The sequence below is a fragment of the Colobus angolensis genome, unplaced genomic scaffold (genome assembly GCF_000951035.1).
Source record: "Colobus angolensis palliatus isolate OR3802 unplaced genomic scaffold, Cang.pa_1.0 Scaffold7, whole genome shotgun sequence".
Classification (NCBI taxonomy): Eukaryota; Metazoa; Chordata; class Mammalia; order Primates; family Cercopithecidae; genus Colobus; species Colobus angolensis.
Window position 1 is genome coordinate 24,133,899 of NW_012120709.1, and position 14,640 is coordinate 24,148,538.

Here is a 14,640-nt window from a genome sequence, read left to right on the forward strand (position 1 = left end):
CTCCCAAGAGAAAATGCTGCTTCCCATTCAGTATCCAGTACTTCTTCCGATCCCACGAGCCACCCGGTATCCGAACACAGTGAAGGCAGATTTGTGTTTGTAATTCTTGCAGTGCAGAAGAAGGCAGGGTATGGAATCTAGTGCCAGATGATCTACTACTGCTTATTAGGTGCCTGATGTCGAAGCAAGCAAGTTGACCTGACTCTGAGAACAATACAACAGCTAAACACAATTCACATTATTATGCACTGTGGGTTTTATACACACGGTCTCCTTTGTTCCTACAACAACCCTGGGAGGTGGATACTATTATTCCCATTTTCTTTCGTTTTTCATTGATTCACTCTTTTAAAAATATTTTGAAATGTCTACTATATGCCAGGTAAGGCAGCAGGAATATAGTGAGGAATAAGACAGATGTGGTCTCTGTCCTCATAGGAGCTTACGATCCAGATGAGGAAACTGAGACTCGAGAGGTTGGCTAAGGCCACAGAATATCTGCCCTAGATAGTGATGTCATGCCTCCTATCTCTCTGCAGGGTGCTTTGCAGTCTACAGATCCCATGGGATCTTCATTCCAGAGCAGCCCCCAGCCAGCTGCTGAGTGTCTTGGGAGTCTGGTGCAAGCTCTCAGCGAAAACTGGCTTCAGCATGAGGATATGTAAAGGCACCTTGTAATCTGCAAAGCACAGTGTGCCCACTGGTTGTTTTTGTGCCTCATTATGCTATAGCCCAGCGGGTACCTGGGAGGCTGGCCAGGTCCCTCTCTAAATGCGGGATGCTGGCAAGTGAGCCCAGGCAGGCACCTGTGCCAGTCCCTGAATGGCACTGGGTTCCAGGCAGAGAGAGCTTGCCCTCCCCGACCCTCCTACCAGTGCTCGGGCTCTAGCTTCCATCTGACTGCAAAGCAACTGGGTCTCACACCAGCCACTTCTGCTGCTCAGTGCCATCTCCTTCCGGCTGTTCCTGCTGCTTCAAAGCGTGGGGAGTAGAGAGAAGAGGAGTGAGGTGTGAACAATAGCCAACTTGCCTAAAACCCTGATGCTGGAGTTAATAAAAAGAAATGAACCCATTCAGGCTAGCACCCAAATTACAGTCTCAGTTTCACTGTAGTGATAGAAGGCGGGTACTTTGGCAGGGAGCTTGGAGTCGGTCTGGGGGGCGGCAGTGGTGGGGGAAACAGGTCTTCTGCTGCAGACTGGTAAGACTGGCAATTGGATTTGTTTTCTCCCTCCCTTTCCAGCCACCTCTCCTCTCCAGATCCCACTCCTATGAATATATTTGTTTGTTTATTCCTATTGATTTCCAAATGCCTAGGTGCCCCCAGGGCCTCTTGCTGCAGGTGTACCAAATGCAAATCCGACAATTACAGTCAATCCAGCAGCAAAAATTCCCCATAAAAGGAGAAAGCCAAAGGGCTTCCTGCTGGGGAGTGCAGCCCTCAAAGACAAGTCCTCCATTGAAGGGCAGCTTCAATGGGCCTGGCAGTGCTGGCACAGGCAGGCACCAGGGTGGGCAGATGGTCTGGGGGACGGGCCCTCGGGCTGGCTCTGAGAAAGCTCTGCCTCACGTTGCTGGTGGTGGCACCTTGCCTTGGGAGACCTTCAAGGTTCCCATCTGCCTGAGCTGGGTGAGTGGTGAGAGACAGCAGCACGACTTTCTCCAGCCCAAGCCTCCCATGCCAGATCCTTCATCCATTCAACAATCAGCTAGTGGACCTTCTTAGAGCCAAGCTCTCTGCTGGACCCTGGGCATACACAAGTGAACAAGACAGACACGGCCCTAGTGCTGATGGGGCTGACAATGTAGTCAGGAAGACCAGATTAAAAACAACAAAGATGGGAGTGTTCGGGTAGAAACCAGGAAGAAAGTGAGATGGACAAGGGGTGCTTTAGGTAGGTCAGGAAAGAGATATTTCCTGAGAAACATGACATTTACACTGACCTGAAGGATGAGATGGAGCCAAGTGTGAAGCATGGGGGAAGGGCTTTTCAGCTGAAGGAGCATGTGCAAAGGCCCTGGGGCAGGGGCCGATGGAACACCCTGGTTCGTCTGAGAAACTGAGATTCATGTGGCTACAACTCAATGAGCAAGAGGGCCTGTGGCATGAGATGGGCTCATGAAAATGTCAAGCAAGAGCTGATGGCCTGGCCAAGCCTGTGATTCTAGACCCTTTTTAAAGGAAGGAAACTTTCTGGCTCCTAAGTTTTCGGCGACATCTGTGTGCCTTTAAGTAAGGAAAGGAAAGAGGTTAAGCACTGTGATGCTTGGCTCTTCCTCCTAATTTTAATATATATACCTCAACTTCTCTTTATCATTCAGAACCAAACCCACTCATTCACTGATTCACTCCAGTAAATACCAAATACCTATTATGTGCAAGGCAGACAGGCAAGCAGGCAGGAGGTGAGCAGCAAGTTAGGCTGGACCAGGGTGGACCAGGTATATCATAATGGGGAGGCCAGACTTGATTCCAGAGAATGGGGATCCTTCGAAGGTCTTGAAACAAGGGAATGACAGACTCAGATTCAAACTGCACAAGGAGGTTCCAGCTGCTGTGTGAGGGCTGATGGGAAGGGTCAACTGAGGCTATCGTCAGAGGCCACTGTGATTGTCCACTAAGCGGCATAACTCCTCCTGGAGGCATCTGGCCACTCCCCAGGACAGAATGAAAGGGCTGTGCCTCTGTGCTTGGGTAACGTTTCATCCTTACTTCTATTGTAGTCCGGTTTCTAGAACGCCCTTGACTGGAGAACCCATTAAGACTTTGGGCAAAGGCATGGGGAAGGCGGGAGCGAACCTGTCCCCGAGGGTTATTTTGCTGATGTTGACAGTGAAATGAATTTGTCTTCCTGGGCACGTAATAACTTGACAGAAGGGAAGGCGCCCAGAGGGCCTGGGTGACAGAGGAAGTCGGACTGGAATTCCTTTCTCCACGCACCTATCCACAGGGATAACTGAGAGCTGGCTGCACGTTGAAAGAGGTGCACATTCGGAAACCAGGAGGCCAATTCCCTCTGGCCTGTGCCTGGCATAAGGAATGCACTTGACGTTAACACTTCAAAGCACCAGCCCAGTCCACAGCTCCTGGAGAGGGACACAGCCTGCGCAACCTGCGCCTGCAGCAGTGTTTGATATGCAAATGTCCTGCCTCTTTAAGCTAGACTGCGAAATGGACAGTTAGAATCAAAGTTAAGGAATCTGAGCTCTTAGAGATCATGGAGCCCCAAACCCTCACTTCATAGAGCAGGTTGCAGAGGCCACACTCTGGAGAGATGACTTATCCTGGTACCCTCAGTTAAAAGGCCTTAGTCTCTTCCATGGACTTCAGTGGCCACGTGGAGTCCATGTTTACATCTCAGGGCTTACCTGCTAAACCCAGTACACACGTAAAATGTCTCCCAACAGCAGTCTAGGATCTGAGAAATAAATACTTAGATAAAAAGCCATTTGCCAAGACCCAAATGCCTTTTAACAGAGGCTCTTTGCCCGGCAGTACAAGCCAATTACCAAAGGATCGTGTTCCAAATGCAGCCTAACTGTCTCAGAGTCACATCAGGGGGAATCAATAAGTAGTTAATCAATGGATTGATTGATCATTTACTGCTAGTAATTAAATTTTGAGAAGGTACAAATTCTATTACACCTACAGTCAGTCAAAAGCAATGCTCAGATCCTGGAACATGGGAGCAAATAAAAATGGAAACCGCATGGCCACAGTATTAGAAAGGCAGAGTGGGTGGGGGAGAAGGAGACTTTATCTCATGTCATTGCAGGTGTTTAGGGTAAAAGAAACCTTGGGCCTCATCCAGGCTGACCCCCTCCATTTGGAGACGAGGAAACCAGAGCTCGGGAGGTTGGATTCTTCCAAGGGAGCCAGCAGGTTACTGTGGAAGCAAGGATTACACTCAGGCCTCCTGCCTCCCAGCCCAGTACCCTTGAACAGAGGCAGTCCCTGTTGTATAATTTGGGGTTGGTATTTGACATCACCAGTGCTTTGCTAGTGGCTTTTTCTTTAGGGGCACTCACTAGACCTTTAGCTGGCCATTTCCCCCTGCTCCCCAATCACACGGCTTTCCCATTAGCAAAGATTCACAAAGATGCTGCTGGCTTTATAGATCAGTGCCCTTCTTCTGGCAAAGTCAAAAAAAGTGCTCCAAGGATAAGGATTTGCCATCACTCAGGAATTCAACATGAGTACCTGTACATGAAACAGTTCCCACAGACGCAATCACAGCAACTTCACAAGAAGCCCATGGGCATCCAGGGCGAGCCCATGAGTGGGCAACACACATGGTGTACGTGTCCTGCTGTTTGTCCAACGTGTCCCATTTTCTTATTCAATACATGTCATTATCATTCTGGGTTCTGTTTGACTCCTCTCCTCTAGTGCTTAAACTGGGTATCACCATGAGCCCAGCATACTTGTTGAGCTGACTCAAAGACTCGGGGTATCATACAACACACTTAACAACAGTTTATGCAGGATGAGTGCCTTTTATGCCAAGTAAGGAGACAAATGCCAATTGATTTACCTATGTCTGGAAGTAGGAAGTGGAGGAAGAAAAACCTTTGGGTGTGCTGTATTAATACATTTCTGCACTTGTTCTCATAGTCAAGTGGAAACTCCTCCAGGAAGCCTCTCCAGACCACCTGCCTGGATCTGGGCTCTAAGACATCTGTGCTCCCCTGGGCTTGCTCATCTCCTCAGGCAATCGGTTTTCATCACCTGTTTTTGTGGCTCTCTATGGACAAGCTGTAAACCCAGAGTACCTTCCTCCAGCCAGTCAGCATGACACCCTTGGCCCTTGCTGCCAGTCTAACTGTGATCAAGAAAGGCAAACACGTTTTTATTACTTGCTTAAGCCAAGTGGAATTAGGTAGGTAAATCTTCCGGGAGGAAAATCAATGCATTCCAAAGCCAAATATCAGTGATTTCTGAATTGTCCTCTGCTTTTCTAAGATCTGTGCTGGTGTTTCTGTTTACGTTAAGCACCTTCCTGAGCCAGCTCCTGTGTGGACTTCTCCAACCAGAAGACAGTCAACTCCCCAAGCAGGGAATCCTGTCTGCTGCTCGTTTCTTCCCATCATGCTTGAGAAAGTGCTTTTCACGGGGGCCTATCCCAAGTGCAGATGGTCTGCTTTCCTCAAGAGTCTGGCCCCATCCCCATTTTCCCATCCTCTGTCCCCCACCAAACTCCCCATGCCCAGGGAGGCAAATCAGAAAGATTAAGGATTACTTGACATGTCCTGTGCAGCCACAGGTAATGCCCAAGCCTCCTGCTCCCTGTCTAATTGGACCTGCTGCCTAGAAGTCTGATTTAATCAGCCTGTGATCACCACTGCGTTGGGGAGGTGGGGGTGGCTCAGGAAGAGGATGAGGCTCCCAGGCCTGGGCTTACGCTGTTGGTTGGCCCCAGCTGTGCGTGTGCACAATCAGCCTTTATTAACTATTACACTTCATTCCGGACAGCTGCCTGGGGAGAACATTGATTCATTCCCCAACCTTTTAGGCTGCCCTGGAACTCAGCGTTTCCATTTATTTACTTCCTTATTTCTGCGCACACGTGCAGGTTGGAGCTGGCCCGGGAAGATGGTGCTAAGAAATGGATTCAATTAGAAGTGCATGTCCCACATCCTTTCCTCAGACATCCACCTTTCCTCAAGGCTCATTCATGTGGCGGGTTTCCCTCCATTCCCTCACCTTGCATGCCTTCAGTAGATTCTCCACTGGAGGAAGCAAGTGCAGCACTTACATCCAAAGCAATTTACATTGCCAGTACTAGTTTAGGTCCTCTCGGCTGTATTTAACACATACTCATACGAATGCTGGCTCTGTCCCATCTCCTCATGACCTGAGTCCTAGGGTGTGCCTGGCAGGTGCTGTGGATAGCACCTGGGACATAGCTGGTTCTCCTTTCTAGCTTTCCAGCCAGGCCTGTCTCCAGACTGGGGGATCCTAGGTGGACACTAGGGTGGAGTCACTACTGAAGGCAGGAAGTTTTGGGTTCTTTGAAGGGGGGGAGCCAAAGCAGTACCCACGTTCTACAACAAGGTAAGGGAGTTCTAGGTAGAGGCATTTCTGATGGGCCAGAAGGAACTGCCATGATCCTCTCAGTGGATGGGGTCATCCAAAATGGCATGGGTACCATGTCCTCACGATTTGGGCCATGCATACCAGGTGCCAAGACCTCTCACTGGATATTAATGGGATATTTGTCAAGGTAGTAAATATCCCCGCAAGGTACCCCACCCAGATATCCCGCTGCAGATTCAGGATCCCAGTCTTCCATGAGGCACCTGGCCAAGCAGCCCTTTCTTCTGTATGGACTCGAAGAGAGGTAATTCCATCATGGGAGGGCCGAGTGGTCCAAGCAGAAGAGTATCCTCACAAAGCCCTCAGAGAGATGGCCCTTTAAATCTCTGCTTGTGTGTTCAGATTCTCTCTGCTGCTACCAGCTGGGTGACTTTGGGCAAATGAGATGACCTCTCTGAGTCTGTATTTCTGCATTGGTAGAATGGGGCAAATCTGCCCTGGATGCTTGTCCTATAGGGATCCTAAGAACCACATGGGATGATCTGGGTGGGGTACAGATTTGTGAAAGGCAAAGTGTCTTATCAGGCAGAGAGTGGCGTGCTTAAGAGAGCAGATGCCAGAGCCAGCTGCCTGGGCTCAAATCCTGGCTGTGCTGCTGCCTAGCTGTGTGACCTCAGGCAAGTTATCGCCCATTCTGTTTCCCATTTGTAAAAAGAAGATAGTAACAGCAACTCCTTCACAAGCATGCCATGAGGATGTATGAGTTAACACATGTGAAGGACTTAGAACAGTGTGTGTAGCGTTTGTAACTCTACTCAGGGATAGTCTGTTTCATTAATGTGTTGTTTTAAAAACACACATACAGACAATAACATGACTTGGAACATTTTCAAACATACCACAAAATATCAGGGTTATGCTTCCCAGCCTGCCAGCCAGGATCTCGCTCTGTTGCTCAGGCTGGAATGCTGTGGTGTGATCATGGCTCACTGCAGCCTCAAACTCCTGGGCTCAAGTGATCTTCCCGTCTCAGCTTCCTGAGTGGCTGGGACTACAGGCGTGTGCTCCTACGCCTGGTTAATTGATTTTTTTTTTCTTTGAGACAGGGTCTCACCCTGTTTCCCAGGTTGATCTTAAACTTCTGGTCTCAAGCAATACTCCCACCTCAGTCTGGGGGGCTTCCTTTCCTTCAGACATGGGTCCCAGTTGACAATTGGGCATGTGAGAAGAAACCTGAAATCACTGTAAGGACAGGCCTAGCTGCGTGGTTGGTTTTCTAAGTGCAGGTCCCCCTTTTCCCCCCAGCAGAGGCCAAAACTGAAGCATCTCGGGCACCGTTTCTCGTTGGCATAAAGGCCGGCTATTGACACCTGCTCTCATCTCTCATCCACCAGCAGCTCTGAAAGTAACCCGCAGACTCTCAGCTGGCCACTTCAGGCTCGGTCTTATCAATAATTCCTCCTGGTGAAATGCAAACTGCATCGAACAACTCCCACTCCTGATTAGGATTCTCTCTCCATACTGAGTGGTCCCCACTCCAGGGCTAGCTTTTTATGAGTTGGGGGCTGGGGATGCGAAGGGGAGCTGGGAAGTAGAGGAGGAAATAGTGCTTTCAAGCTGCAGTTCTGCTAATGGGTTCCAAACCCACCAGATTCTCTCATAAAAAGTTTATCATGATTGAAACAGTAAAATAGAGCAGAGAGCCAATGAAAGGACTGGCAATATTATCACAAAATGGCAGAAAAAAAATCACTGCTAGTTTTGATTACAAAAAAAGCAATCATAAGAGAGGAAGGAAGAAGAAAGCCACAGCATCAGATAGCAGAGTTTTTACAATTCAAAGGCAGGGAATGAGGCAGAGATATTAGACATGGTTCTGACACATTCCAGACCTCTCCTTTATCTTTACAAAAGGGGTAAGGAAAGCATTTGGACCAGGGCTAGGAAGATTCTTCTGCCATTCAACATCTTAACTGTACTTCAATGCAAGTGGCTCTGGACACCTGTGGGGCACGAGCGTGAGGTCTGGGAGCTATCTGGTTTCTCCTCCAGTCGCCTTTCCCTTGTTAACATAGCAGGCCCCAAACCTGCCTCTCCAGCCCTCCTTTCCCCAAAGGGTCCAGGGGGTTCCATTGCCACAACTGCACAGATGGGGTGCTCCTGGGACCAGTCCTTCCTAAGCCCTCGGAAGCTGTCACACCTCCAGCCCAATCAGCCTCCATCACAGGTGGCCAGGGAGGGCCTAGAGCTGTCTGGACGGACCAGCAGCTGCTCAGCAGATGTCTCTCCCAGCAAGCAGTGTGGGTGGAAGCTTCATTTCACAGGGCCAGGTGGCAGGGCCGCACTCCGCTACCCGAGGGGTCGGCACTGGGAGCTGTGGGCTCCCAGTGGGCCCAGGGTTACGCCTCTGGGAAACAGGCTTGTGGGTGGGCTGGGAGTGCCGCCCAGGCTGCTGTCAGTATCCCCACCAGATGCTCATCGCGGAGGGGTGTGGCCGAGCCACGAGAAGGCTAAGTGAAGCAGAGTCCCACAGGGACAGGAGAGGCCAGGTGGAGAGCACTGGGAGGCGAGGCAGGAGGCCCGGAGACCCCTGACCAGTGAGGGACCTGGCTCAATCATTTCATCTTGCTGGGTGGCCGTTTCTTCACATCTCCCACAAAGATTTGAATAAGTCCAAATCTTAAGCTTGAATCTCCGTCTCCTTTCGTCTCTGATAGCCTCAATTTGTGATGATGGCATGTAAAACAGGGCATTTCTCATGGTCTCAGAATTTCTTCAGGAGCCTAAAGCTGAGAATCATAGGCAACAAGGACCTCTAGATTCTAAGAAGAGGTGCTAGACTTCTGAGAAGGGCTTGCCAAGGGGTGGGGTGGGGGGCTGGTCCCAAGCCCCTAAGCCCATCACAGCTCCAGTCTGGGTAAAAGAAATAGAATGGGCATCGAATGAAGTGGTGGGATGAGGTTTTTTTTAACAGACTGGGGCATTCTGTGGGTTCCCTGTGTGTGTCTGAAAAATGGGTCCTATCTGTGGTCCTGTGAGCCCAGGAAAGCCAGGGAGGGAGCAGAGGGCAGGGAGAGGGGAGGGTGCTGAGGAAGTCCTGGGGCAGGAGAAGGAGGCTTGGGTTCTGCGGCTGCAGGGCAGGGGCTGGTGAGGACCCTGGCTAGTGGGAAGAGGGAGCAGAGAACGTTCTGGAGGGCTGCAGGACCATGGGGGGCTTCTGCCTACCAAGGGGCAGGTAGACACCGTGCAGGGCAGAAGGGACAATAACCACGGCTAACTTTTACTGAGCACTTTCTGCGCACCGGCTCTGTTTGAAGGACACATGATATGCTAACAAAACGTGTTTATGAACCCCATTTTACAGCTAAGGTAACTGAGGCACAGACAGTTGAAGGGACTTGCCCAAGGCTGCCGAGCTACTGAGCACTAGAGGAGGGACACAACTCCAGGCAGCCTTGCTCCAGAGTCCTGATCTTCACCCTGTGCTGCACCGCACCTCTGACAGAGCTGTCTCAGACTCCATTCCCAGGACTGCCTGCCGATGAAAGAGGCTGTGCGGTGTGTCCGAGAACGGAGCTAAGGCAGACTCCGGAGACCAACCAGAAAGGTCATTGCCTGCATGGGGAACAGTGCAGTGTTAAAGGCCCAGAGAGCTGCCTCCAAATAACTCACAGTATCTTCTGTGAGAAAGAGGGCAGCTGACACACTTGCTCTACCAGCTGCAGCCACTAAGTACAATGACCCTTTTACCCTCTTCCTCTCATCCCTCCTCCCAGCCTGCAGCCAGCTGGGGAATGGTGAAGCCGGGCGAGATCCCCCCTCCCCGTTTTTCTCCTTGCAGGGTTACCTAGCCTAAGTGAGCCCCAGGCTACAGGGTGGGGTGGGTACGGGGGAGGAGAAGCCTCGATAGATGAGGGTTTGCAGTTTTGATTTACATTCGTGAACAAATATTTACTGAGCATCTACTATGTGCAGAAACTGTTTCAGGCCCTGAGGATATGGCAAAGAATAAAATGGACAAAATCTTTGCCCTCTTGGAGTTTACAATGGAGTGGTAAACTAAACAAACAAGAAAATACCTTGTAGGTCAAATGGTGTTAAGTAGTTAAGTACCACGGAGGGGGTGTTGAGCAGGGAAAGTTGGGGGGCAGCTGTATTTGAGAGAGAGTCAGGGAAAGCATTTCTGAAAAGGTGACATTCCTGAGAGTCCTGAAGGTAGTGAGTGAGTGTGTCACATGGGTACCTAGTGAAAGAACACTCCAGGAAGCAGAACGGGGGACAGCAAGTTCCGAGGCTGGGGCCAGCATAGGTTGGCATGTTTCAGGACAAATGGCACGCATCAGAAGGCAGATGGGGAGAAGTGGCAGCAGATGAGGACAAAGAGGAGTAGGGCGTAGGGCCAGGCTGAGCAGGGCCTTGTAGGCGAGGACTTTGGCTTCTACTCGGAATGGGGTGACCGCCAAGAGAGGGTTTTGAATAGGATTGTAATGAGTTTTCAATACTAGAGACTGAGAGAGCAGAAATGCTACTGGATTGTCTGCAAATGAGCGCCAGAGGCAGGTTCAAGCGGAGAACATCTGCAGCCAAAGTGATGGGACACATGTGGGGGAGGGGCTCCTCCCAGGCTCAGCGGCCCCACTGCCTTCTGCTGAATGGAAGGCCACTTCAGGTCTGCTTGGGCCAGAGCAGAGGCCAGGGCTCACTGCCACTCCAGAGGCTGACTTTGGGGTCTGGCCACTCTGGGGCGATGCGTGTCAGGCACGGAGCAGAGGGAGAGCTGCAGGTGGACTTAGGTCCCCTGGGCCAGCAGGCTTGTGGCTAACCATAGAGCCTCTCTGCCCCAGAGGCCCAGGAAGAGACCTAGCAAACACCAGGATTCATGAACCGGGCAGCAGTTGCAGTGTCTGGAGCTGCGGGAGCGCAGTCAGCAGCCCTTCCTCCCCAGAGAGGGTCAGGGGAACTTCCAGGAGGAGAGGCAGTCAGAAGGCCTGGCAGACTGGGTTGCATTCAAAGGAGACTCCACCAATGGCTATTTTGAAACCTGGCTGTGATTTCTGGGTGATGGGTGATTTTTTCCAGCCCTTGGTGAGCAGTAATTTCTCTGACGACCTTGGCCATACCCTGTACCCCAGCATAGCCTGCTCATATTCCTAAAGCTGCCAGCTGCTCCACCCTTTCTAGGATAGTGTCTAGCTCTCCTCCTGGGGGCCCTGGGCCACTGCTCTACCTCACCTTCACCTTCCCTGCTGTCTGGGCTCAAAGCCTATTCTAATGTAATCCACAAAAGGCCTGCCTGAGTTCTGGATTCCTGGGGAGGCCAGAACAACAGCAGCAGCCTACAAACCCAGCAGGCCGATTTGTTTCAGCTCATTCTTCAAAGGGGGGAAACTAAGCTTAGTAAACTTTTCCTGTAAGAATGTACATCATGTGCCCACCAGGAAGAGCAGTCCCTCCACAATGATGATAAAGAATTCAGATGTCAGATATGAGACCCTCCTCTCCATGACACAGACGTCCAGGGAGCAGCAAGACTCTTGAGTCATGTCCTACGATGCCCTGGACTTTGCTAGGTCTTTGCCTGGCCTGAGTCCTAGCTGTCTGGATTCCCATTTCCTTCCATTCTCAGCACCTTTCGTCATCTCTCTGGGCTTCCCTCAGTTGCTATCCATCAATGAAGGTAATGCCTTCTCTAAGCTGAAGAGAGGGCCCGACCATGAGATCTCTAGAGTTCCAGCCTAGCTCTGCCATCCACAGGTTTCTTTCTCTTGCTGTCCTCCTGAGCTAAATGTAATGTAAAAAATGCAAAGATTTTCTTTTCCATTATGCAAATGGGACCCCCAAGCCAGGAAAACCCAAGTGACCTGTCCCAGTCCACACTGGGAGTAGGAAGCAGAACCCATGACTTCCAGCCCCTAAGCCTGGTGGTCCTGCTGTGGCTCCTGACCCTCCTGTGGGTGCAGAGCCCTCATAGCCCTAAGCAACATGGCACAGGGAGTCCCACTCCCCTGCACAAGGTCGCCTCAGATCCTAGCTAGGCCATGGAGCACAAAGTGTAGAGGTCTTCCCAGAGCGGGGCATGCCAGCTGTGAGAGCTTCTCAGGGACGTGAAAAGCACTCCAAAGGAAGGCATGGAGGCGCAGGTCCAGGGCTGGGAGGAGGGACTTCTGCAGGGGAGAACTGACGCAGACTGGAGTCCATGATAAGGCAGCCAGCAGAGCAGCCTTCCCATCATCCCTGTGGCCTGTGCTGGTCAGGCTGCCATGGTGGTTGTCTGCTCCCATTCCACAGTGGGGTTACCAGGTCACCAGGGCTTGTAAGGACAGCATCCCTAGGGCCAGGCTTCCCAAATCCTTCCGCTTTGCCAAGGAAAGATCAAACAGGGTACCTTGGGAGGCTCTGACGGGTCAAGCAGGCTTGCACCCCCACCAGGCAGGGTCCTTTGTGGTCCCCTCCCCTACAAAGGGGCTGGACCTGCAGCAGTGAGGGCAGCAGTGATGGCTGTGGTGACAACCCAGGGGAAAAAGATCTGGCCAGCTCTTGAAGCACAGAGCCCGACGAGGTGAAGCCCGAGGGTGGCAAGTTACTCAAAGGGCATGGGGAAGGGGAACTGTCCCAGAGCTGACCACTGAAGAGGGGTCTCTGCTCCCCACATTCCCTCATCTTCCCTCATTCGTACCCTGGATTCTCATCTTGCATTTTCCAGTCTAAATATCCACCAGCTGTCTGGGTCCCAGGGACACAAAACATGCATCTGCAAACCCACCCTTCTCTCTCCCACCCACGCCCTCCAAGCTCTGCTGACTCCCAGCAAACCCCTTTGTGAACAGACGGACCTGGCAGGGTCCAACAAGGCTTTCGGGCTTGCCACTCACCTAGTGTGGCCCCTGGGCCAGCAGCATCAGCATCACCTGAACCCTCTTTAGACATGCAGAATCTCCAGCCCCTCCTGGGCCCACAGACTCAAAAAATCTGCATTTTAACAAGCACTCTGGGTGATTCTTATGTGCATTCATGAACATCCCTATGTGCTTTGGGGACATAGGCTGCCCCGTCCTTGAAGGTCCCCTGGCTTGACCACAGGGCAGTGAAGTCCTATGCAACTGGGAAAGGCTTCCCTTTTGCAGGCTATTCCAAGGCAGGCCCCTCTGGACAAGCTGCAGGATTTCAAGTTGGAAAAACAGTCTCTTGACACTCCAGGGTTTTATTGAATTTCCATTTTTAATTTTCAGAGTCGAGATGGCTGCTTGGAGACTGCGTTCTCCTTCATGGCTACCCTGCCCCTCTTTCCCAGTTCCAGGATCCTCCCCTCTCTCCATTTAAAAAGGAAACAGAAACCCCACATGAGAATGGCGTTAGTGGATACTGTTTCTTTAATTAATTTAATAAATTAATCCTTGGACTTTTTTATTCACTGTCTCCTCGGGAGTCCCTCCTAAGGCACAGGGCAGAATTGCAAACACCCACATCAAATCCTCCAGCCTCCGGGAGTCTCTTCCGTTAATACCACCACAAATTGATAGAGTTATTTAAGCTCCTAACTGGCTGCCCTGTCCCGGTCTGTCTCTGCACATCTCTGCTTGGGCACCACAGTGAACTTTCAAAAACACACATTTGATCTTGTCACTCCTGCTTCATTCTTTAGTGTACTCTTATCACCTACAGAGTGGTTCTCAATGACAGTGAGACCCTACCCTCTTTAGGAAGCTGGGGGTGTTTATGGTTGTCACAAAGATGCCTGGGCGCCAGGGCTCCTCCTCAGCAACCTGCTGTGTACAGGATGGCCCAGGAGGACAAGGAATTATCCTCCTCGAATGGCAGCAGCGTTCTGTTCAGAAACATGCAAGATGCAGCTCACCTTCCTTGGAGAAGTGAATGAGGCCATCCCGTCTGCCCTTCGCTGCCTGTCCAGACCTGTCCAGAGACCTCTTCATCACTGCTGCCTTCCCTCCTTCCCACCTGCTTCAGCCATGAACTTGAACCCGAAGACGCCCTCCCATGAGCCACTCATTCCCCGCTGCCTGACCGTGCCTCTGTGCTTCTTCCCCTACCTCACCTCGAAGAGTTCCTGCCCATCCTTCTTCCAGATGTCACCTCTCCATGGCCCATCCAGGAGAGAGGCACATGAGGCTTTTCTGTATGTCTCTGAATTTCAGTTGAAGCCAAATTCTTGAGGACAATAGGCGAAAAGAACTCCTATATTCTACTGAGAGGTGCTGGCTCCTGCTCTACCTGGACATCCTGCACCTTGACCTGACAACCCCTCCAGCCCATGCATAAAGGCTGGAAAAGGATTCTTCCAAGGGAGGGACAGCTGGTAGGTGAAATTAACCCTCGCTCCCAGCCAAGCCAGGAGAGACTATGTTCCATGTCCCCAAGTCTGGAGGTGACAGAGACAAGTACATGACTTTCTCAGGAAAAACTGTGAGGGTCAGAGACTGGCTGGAGGGAGGAAGGAAGCAAGAGAACTGTCCCAAGCCTGCTATCTCTCAGCTCCCATTCTACTGATGAGGAAACTGAGGCCCGAAGAGACTAGGTGACTTATCCAAGATCACATTGTTATTAAACAGCTGAAAGAGAAATCAGATCTGTCCCACTTCACACCA

General features: G+C 51.2%; 1 protein-coding gene and 1 long non-coding RNA gene across 2 annotated transcripts in view; both read right to left on the reverse strand.

Moving 5' to 3' along the window:
* Window positions 1–14,640, reverse strand: part of DSCAML1 (Down syndrome cell adhesion molecule like 1) — a 370,444-nt gene that overhangs the window by 248,001 nt on the left and 107,803 nt on the right. The window lies entirely within an intron of this gene.
* On the reverse strand, window positions 7,137–14,083 carry LOC105501081. Its single transcript, XR_001000132.1, has 2 exons — window positions 14,027–14,083; window positions 7,137–12,129 (listed from the first exon to the last, which is right to left on the reverse strand). It is a non-coding gene; the product is annotated as an uncharacterized LOC105501081 (long non-coding RNA).